This window comes from Hylobates moloch, unplaced genomic scaffold, assembly GCF_009828535.3.
Source record: "Hylobates moloch isolate HMO894 unplaced genomic scaffold, HMol_V3 SCAFFOLD_13, whole genome shotgun sequence".
Taxonomy (NCBI): Eukaryota; Metazoa; Chordata; class Mammalia; order Primates; family Hylobatidae; genus Hylobates; species Hylobates moloch.
The window spans coordinates 10,355,428-10,364,522 of record NW_026652288.1 but is presented as its reverse complement, the minus strand read 5'-3'; positions in this window follow the sequence as shown (position 1 = coordinate 10,364,522).

The following is a 9,095-nucleotide window of genomic DNA, read 5'->3' as shown; positions in this document are numbered from 1 at the left end:
AGTGAATGAAGCAGGCACTTTAGTAGGCAAGGAGGAAGCCCTGCTTTGCTGATCATGCATCCCAGGCTCCCGGAGTGCCCCTGGGAATTTCTGGACACATCCATGCACTTGTGACCTGTGGGCCAGAGCCAGGGGTCATTTGGCTTTGTGCCCCCTCCAAAGCAGGGGTTTCCTAGTGTAGCACATTTGTGCCCCAAATTCTCAGAGGTGTTTTATTCCCAGCCCCTGTCCTCAGAAGAATCAGACGTGATCCAAAGGGGGCTGGTAGGGGACACTGAGACAGTAAGGCTGCACCATGCCCAGTGTCGCCTGCCCCGCACAGGTTAGCAGGAGACTGGCGCTGTGCTGCCCCTTCGTCCCAGCTGCCATCTGCAAGGGCGGAAGAGTGCCCTGGGCCCTGGTGGTGCAAGGAGGGCGGGAGACAGACCCTCGCATTCCTCTGGTCTCAGGGTTGTGGGCCTGGGTGGAGGGGGCACACACCCTACTGGAACTGGGTGCTCCAGGCTGTGCCCGTGGCCTCGACACTCTGCACTTCTTAAAGGGGAAATAACAAACGGCAGCCTGTTCTTCCTCTTCCTAACCCTCTGAAACTCCTTCCTGCCCAGTGAATTTCTGATACATTTTAATTGAAAAATTGATATACAAATAAAGCAAATTGGGGGTAGGTTGGAATAAATAGTTGGAGCACAGAGGATTTTTAGGACAGTGAAACTACTGTGTCTGATACTCTAAGGGTAGATGTGTGTCATCGTCCATCTGTCCAGACCTGTAGAACGCACAACACCAAGTGTGAACCCTAATGTAAACTGTGGGCTCTGGGAGATAATGAGGTGTCAATGTAGGTTCATTGTAACAAACATGCTGGCTGCGGTGGTGTGGGATGTTGATACTGGGCAAGACTGTGTGTGTGGCAGGGGGAGGGGTTTTATTGGGAATTCACTGTCCCCCTCAACTTTGCTGTAAACCTAAAACTGCTCTAATAGACTAAATGAAGTCTATTAATTTTATTACATTGCATTAAAAAAATAAAAAGATTAAACTTTCACATTGTTTTTTTACTCTAGTTCTAAAGAATTGCAAGAAATTTTTTTTTTTTTTTTTGAGACAGAGTCTTACTCTGTCACCCAGGCTGGAGTGCAGTGGTGTGATCTCAGCTCACTGCAACCTGTGCCTCCCAGATTCAAGCAATTCTCCTGCCTCAGCCACCTGAGTAGCTGGAATTACAGGTGTGTGCCTCCATATCCCACTAATTTTTGTATTTTTAGTAGAGACGAGGTTTCACCATGTTGGCCAGGCTGGTCCTGAACTCCTGGCCTCAAGTGATCTGCTCACCTCAGCCTCCCAAAGTGCTGGGATGCCAGGTGTGAGCCACCACACTAGGCCCTTATATTTCTTCTGAAAACTTACACTTTCATTAAATTTTCAATCACTAAACTTTATTAGTATGTGGCAGACACTGTTGTAGACAGATGTCACCAGCACATAGGTAGGTTATACTTTCATTAAGTTTTCAATCACTAAACTTTATTAGTATGTGGCAGACACTGTTGTAGACGGATGTCGCCAGCACACAGGAAGGTTCTCCTCTGTTCCCTCATGGAGTCTTCGTCCTAGTGAACACAGATGATAAACAAATAAATATGTAAATAAGGCCGGGTGCAGTGGCTCACGCCTGCAATCCCAACACTTTGGGAGGCTGAGGAGGGCAGATCATCTGAGGTCAGGAGTTTGAGACCAGCCTGGCCAACATAGTGAAACCCCGTCTTTACTGAAAATACAAAAATTAGCCAGGCGTGGTGGCGCATAACTGTAGTCCCAGCTACTCGGGAGATTGAGGCAGGAAATCACTTAAACCCAGGAGGTGGAGGTTGCAGTGAGCCGAGACTGTGCCATTGCACTCCAGCCTGGGCAACAGACCGAGACTTCATCTCAATCAATCAATCAATCAGACACATATGAATTCTGATCAGTTTTGTGGAGAAACTAAACACTGAGTTTGATGAACTGCTCACCGGGGGGCACTCTCACTTCAGATCACCTGGTGTGAGAAGAGCCTGAAGAGGTGGTACATAAGCTGAGGCTGCAGTGATGGGGGCAGCAGGTGGTGCCAAGGCTCCAAGGCGGGAACCAGCCTGTTGTGTCTGAGGAACTGAAAGAATACTGCCATGAACAGAAGGAAAGAGGGAGGGGTTTGAGGTGACGTCAGAGGCAGAATCTTAAAGCCCTGCTCAGGAGGGCAGATTGTTTTTCTATGTCTTGTAAGAAGCCACTGGGAAGGGTTCTGTTTGTTTAACAGTTTTATTGAGATATAATCCACACACCATACGATTCACCCAATTAAAGCATATAATTCGACCTGGCATGGTGGCTCACGCCTGTAATCCCAGCACTTTGGAAGGCTGAGGCAAGCGGATCATCTGAGGTCAGGGGTTTGAGACCAGCCTGGCCAACATGGCAAAACCTCCTCTCTACTAAAAATACAAAAATTAGCTGGGTGTGGTGGCAGGCACCTGTAATTCCAGCTACTCAGGAGGCTGAGGCAGGAGAATGGCTTGAACCTAGGAGGCGGAGGTTGCAATGAGCCAAGACTGCGCCATTGCACTCCAGCCTAGGCAACAAGAGTGAGACTCCATAAAAAAAGAAATCCATTATTCAATGGTTTTTAGTAAATTCATAGATATGTGCAACCATCCCCTCCCAACTCCCAGCCCTAGACAGCCACAAACCTACTTCTGTCTCTGTAGACTTCCTAGTTCCGAACTTAAATATGAAAGTAATCATGTGGTTATTTTGTGCCTGGCTTCTTCCACTTAGCATAATGTCATCAAGGTCAATCCATGTCATGGCATGCCACCGTGCTTCCTTCCTTTTAATGGCGGAATAATATTTCCGTTGTATAGACATGACACATTTCGTTTATCCATTCGTCAGGTGATGAACATTTATTTCAGCCTTTTGATTATGACGAATAATGTTGCTAAAACATTCCTGTATGTGTTTTGTGTGGACGTGTGTTTCATTTTTCTTGGGTAGATGCCTAGGAGTGGAATTTCTGGATTACATGGTAACTGTTGAATTATCTGAGGAACTGTCGGACTGTTCTCTAAAGTGGTTGTACCATTTTACATTCCCAAAAGCCGGTGTCGGAGGGTTCCAATTTCTCCACCTCTTCACCAACACTTGTTGTTCTCTGACTTTGATTCTAGCCATGCTAGTGGGGATGAAGTTATTTCTCATTGTGGTTTTGATGGACATTTCTCTGATAACTAATGACACTGAACATCTTTTCATGTGCTTTATTGGCCGTTTGTATGTCTTCCTTGGAGAAATGTCTACTCAGATCCTTTGCGCATTTTTAAATTGGAGCTTTTGTCTTTTTATTATTGAGTTGTAATCATTCCTTATACATTCTAGATACTAGTTCATTACCAGACATATCATTGCAAATATTTTATCCCACATTGTGGGTTGTCACTTCCTTGATGGTGCCCTTCAAAGCACAAAAGGTTTTAATTTGATGAATTCCAAACTGTCTATTTCTCTTCTGTTGTCCGTTGGAAAGTTTTAAGTAGGGGAGAGGAGTGTGAACTAATTTAAACTTTTTCAAGAATCCAGAAGAGTCTGCTTTGTGGAAAAAGAATTTTAAGATACCATATTAGTCAGGATTCTCTAGAGGGACAGAACTAATAGGATATATATATATATACACTATTATATATATAGAGAGAGAGAGAGACAGAGAGAGAGAGAGAGACAGAGAGAGAGAGAGAGAGACAGAGAGAGAGAGGAGTTTTTAAAATACTAACTCACATGATCGCAAGGTCCCCAAATAGGCCATCTGCAAGGTGAGGAGCAAGGAGAGCCAGTCCGAGTCCCAAAACTTAAGAACTTGGAGTCTGATGTTTGAGGGCAGGAAGCATCCAGCATGGGAGAAAGATGTAGGCTGGGAGGCTAGGCCAGTCTGGCCTTTTCAGGTTTTTTTCCACCCGCTTCATATTCTAGCTGTGCTGGCAGCTGATTAGCTGGTGCCCACCCAGATTAAGGGTGGGTCTGCCTTTCCGAGCCCACTGACTCAAATGTTAATCTCCTTTGGCAACAGCCTCACAGACACACCCAGGATCAATACTTTGTGTCTTCCAATCCAATCAAGTTGACACTCTGTATTAACCATCACAGATACCAAGAGTGAAAATAGAAAGACCAATTAGAAACCCAAATCAAACTTGCTTGAACAATAAAAATGATTTCATATTTCAATAACTGGAATGTTCAGCTGAAGGACAGTCTTCAGACACTGATCAGGGATTGGCTCCATTTCTCCACGACTGTTTCAGCTCTGCCCCCCTTCAGCTTCATCCCCACGTGGGTTTTCCTCATCTTGTGGGGTAGTTTCCAGGGACAACAGGGATCCATGCTTCTGCTCAAGCAAATGCCACTCTTCTAGCCATTGACCAAAGTCCAGAGCTTCACTCTGATTGGTTTAATTTATGTCACATGCTCACCCTGGAACAATCACTGTGGCCATGTGAATGCCACTGGCCACTTGGCTTAGAGGTTATTGTGGTGACAAACCCCTTCCTGAGCCAATAACTGTGGCAAGGGGGATAGAGTTCTGCCAGCTGGACAACGTTGCTAGAATCCACCCAGGGTTGCTACACAATGGGGAGGGACGGCAGAACACTCGACAGGTGTCATCGGCCATGGACATGTAATCACGGAATGTAAGCTGCCCCCAGGGAAGGGGCATAACCTTGGGCACAGCAGCTCTTTCTAGCCAATGAAAGGACACAGCCATGAAGCAACAGCAGTCAACACTCCCCATGACTGGAGGTGTGAGTGTCACCTCCTGAAGTGGGGTCTGGGCTACACACCACAACATCCACTACAGTACGGCACCAACATGTTGACTCTAAGGGGCTACTGCAAAAGTCCACATAGCCATTTGGAACCAAGGTGGTGACAATTGTGAGAAAGTGGGAAAAATGTCAGCAGACTTTGAATATGTTTTGGTGCTCAAATTATCAGAAATTGCCAAAGAATATTGGGAGCTGGTGATGGAAAGAGAACCCAATGAGATTTGGGGCTTGAGCAATTGGATTGGTGGTGTCATTGATACAGATGACAGACTGTTCGCTGAGCACCTAGGCACTGAATAGAGATTTATTTCCTTCTTCCTAACCCTCTCCCACTTTATTCTGAAGTTCATATGAGCCATAACAAGGATTGGAAGAAGTTTTAGAAGTAACCTCCTAGGAGTCCATGAATTAGCAGCAGTGAGAGGCTAGAGGCCTGACAAAGAATTGGGAAGCAGCTGCTATATCCCAAGCAGCAAATGCCAGTGTGGATGGAGAAGAGAGAGCATCATTCTGTGGCAGGAGAGCTTAGCTGCTGACAATGAGACTGCACCCTTGGGATTTGTCCCTTGGATCCTTCAGCATCTGAGCTCTAACCTCTGAAACACAAGAAAAAATGAGCAAGGTGATTTGTCCAGGCCACCTCTATTTCTGGAGAAAGGAGCCATAGCAAATGATCCACCACTATCTAGTCCCTGAGTGGATGAATACAAACCACCCCAAGACACTGGGGTACTCTAAGATTGGCCCCAGACAAGCCATGGGGATACAGCACAGAAAAACTGTCCATGGCCAATATCAAAGATGCAGCTGGAGACCAGGCATCATGGGAGGTTTACAAAGGGGAGGCCTTGTCTTGTCCGCCGGAAGCTGCGCTCACAGCTTGTCTCCTCAGACCTGCTAGAGAGGCAACAGCCATAACAAAGGCTCAGACCTCACTTTTGGAGTGGCCACCATATGTTTTGGTTTTAGCTTTGCCTAGAAGCCTTGCAAATTGTTTAGTAAAGCCAGCCCAGAACATACATCCAAATGCTACTGCATCGATCCCAAGCTACCTATTTGACTTATTAGATGGCATAGAGCGGTGGAGATACTATCACTCTACTAAGTGCCTCCTTATCAATGAGTCCCAGTAAGGAGCACGTGCCCACTTATCCCTGTTTGCAGTGCTACATTAAAAATCATTTATGAGGCCGGGCGTGGTGGCTCACGCCTGTAATCCCAGCACTTTGAGAGACTGAGGCAGTTGGATCACGAGGTCTGGAGATCGAGACCATCCTGACTAACAAGGTGAAACCCCGTCTCTACTAAAAATGAGCCAGGCATCATGGTGGACGCCTGTAGTCTCAGCTACTCGGGAGGCTGAGGCAGGAGAATGGCATGAACCTGGGAGGCGGAGCTTACAGTGAGCCAAGATCGCGCCACTGCACTCCAGCCTGGGCAACAGAGCGAGACTCCGTCTCTAAATAAATAAATAAATAATCATTTATGGCTGGGTGCAGTGGCTCATGCCTGTAATCTCAACACTCTAGCAGGCCGAGGTGGGCTGATCACTTGAGCCCAAGAGTTGAAGACAAGCCTGGTCAACATGGTGAAACCTCATCTCTACAAAAATACAAAAATTAGCCGGGCATGGTGGTGCATGCTCGTAGTCCCAGCTACTCGGGAGGCTGAGGAGTGAGGATCACTTGGCTCAGGAGATTGAGGCTGTAGTAAGCCGTGATCACACCACTGCACTCCAGCCTGGGCAACAGACTCGCTCTCAAAAAAAAATTTTTTTTTAATTTTAAAAATCGTTTATATAAGGCTGGGTGTGGTGGCTCAAGCCTGTAATCCCAGAACTTTGAGAGGCTGAGGTAGGAGGATCACTTGAGCCTGGGAGTTCAAGACCAGCCTGGGTAACATAGTGAGGTCCTCTCTCCACAAAAAATAAAACATTAGCCAGGCCTAGAGGCATGTGCCTGTGGTCACAGTTACTTGGGAGCCTGAGGCAGGGGGATCACTTGAGCCCAGGAGGTCAAGGCTGCAGCAAGCCATAACTGCATCACTGCACTCCAGTCTGGGGGACAGAATGAGACCCTGTCTCAAAAAAAAAAAATCGTTTATTATTGCCCTTGGCTAGAATCTTTAAATTCACAGAAACACTTACAACCCTGTAGAGGGAGAAGTGCTGAATTGCCAAATTCTCCAACAATGCTTCCTCTTTCTAGATGTTTGCTCAGCATCAATTCAGATACTGCTGAATAGAAGGCAATACCCAACCACATAGCCAGAGGCCTCCTGGGGAAATCGGGGACTGCTCTCCCCTGACCCCTCTTTCTCCTGCCTCTACCCCTTGGCTTCGCAGCGATTATTCATTTTTTTAACACTCATATGCTGGGTGCCTGTTGCCTATGTCAGGGGCACGCTGTTGCTCCCTACACACAGGTAAAATTGATTAACTGAATCTTGCCCTCCACTGGCTTACCGTGCAACGGTGGAGACTGGAAGCAACAGACGAGGGTGAGCTTTGGAAGAGCTGATGAGGCCATGATTAATTTCAACTGAGAGGTAAGAGAGGCGGAAGGAAGGAGGTGGATTTCAGCTGGGCCATAAAGGTTGGGCAATATTTCAACAACAGAAAAGTGAGAAGAGGGCATTCCAAATCTCTGAAGGCTGTTTTAAAAGACGACCTGAAAATTCGGTGGCCATCTTCTTACTGGGAAGTAGAATCCACTCCCCTCCCCTTCGTCCTGGGCCCAACGACCTGCTTAACCAGGGTCAGTTTCCAAACCCAGGTCCTGAAGTGGCAGCTTCCTCTTCCTGACTCTTAGGATGCTCACTCTCAGAGCACAGCTTCCAGAGGAGAGAAGATACCCCCAGCATCCATGAGAAGAGACCTCCAGGAGAAGCTTGTGCGGGTGTGCTGACCACTGGCCCCAGCTGAGGTCCCAGCCAACATCAGCTCCGACTTCCAGCCATGTGAGTGAACCAGCCCAGCTCCCCGACTTCGGGCAACCTCAGCTGGTGCCGCTGATACAGGAGGTAGAAAGAAATTATTTAGACAGATAGGACAAAAGAGTCCTCGACAGAACTTCCCTTCTAACAAAAAACAGTTCAAGAAATTATTTTTTTCCTAACAAAGAATAGCCTAAAAAATCAAACTACAGACACAGATAAACAAAGACGACTAGAAAAACTAGAAACTTACATGGGGGAAGGCCAACGATGACATCTATAGAAAGGAGGCTACCTGGGGGCTGGACATGTCCACCATGGAAGTTCCATCTTCCCCTTCTTTGTTAACACGTGTGCAGTAAAAAAGAAATGGGCAACATGACAATTCAGACTGAAAACACACCTATAATAAAATACTGGGGTGGCGGTTGCCAGAAATGTACACCCTATACAAATGACACACCTGGTCCTAATCAATTTTTCATGCCCTCTGTAGATCAGACACTGCCTTCCCACCAATTCATCTATAAAACACCCCACATTTAACCACAGATCAACAACTCATTTTTCCGGGACCCCCTTCTATAACAGAGACCTATTCTCTCTCTTTCACCTATTAAACTTCTGCTCTTAACCTCACACTTTGTGGGTCCACGTCTTTAATCTCCATGACCATGAGACAACAAACCACGGGTATTACCCCAGACAATAAGGCCACTTCACTATGCCAAGAATGCCTCCGGACTTCAGTGTCTCCCTCAGTAAAGTGAAACTAGTCATATCTAACTGTGAGGATTAAACGAAACACAACATATGGTGGCCCCATCTAATAGAGACCACCAGGGCAAACCTGCAGACCAGCAGAGGTGGGCTTTTCGGATCACTGCAACAACTTAGGGCACCTCAGAGGACCCATGGCGCAACTCTAACCAAGCAAGCCAACAGGATTACCATAGGGTGTTGGAGAAGGGAAGGATGTAGGTAAGATTTAAATAAAGTAGTGTTTTAATAGGCTCAAAGCAAAACACAACTGTGTATAAAAGAATTACGGTCAGACCTGGGCTACGAAGTGGATGGAGGTTCCTTTTTCCTTGGAAATGATGAAGTTAAGACAAATGTGCAATGTTGTGTCCAGAAAGCCCTGGGTTGGAAATCAAGGCAGCTTCTCAGTGTTAAAATGACTCAGGTCCTTCAGACAAAAGAAGGATATTCCATTCTTACTCTATTTATCTCAAATAGCACAGTTTATAACAGTCTGTGCTTTTTCAGGAATAAGATTTTTCAGCACTGTAACTTTTTGTTGAT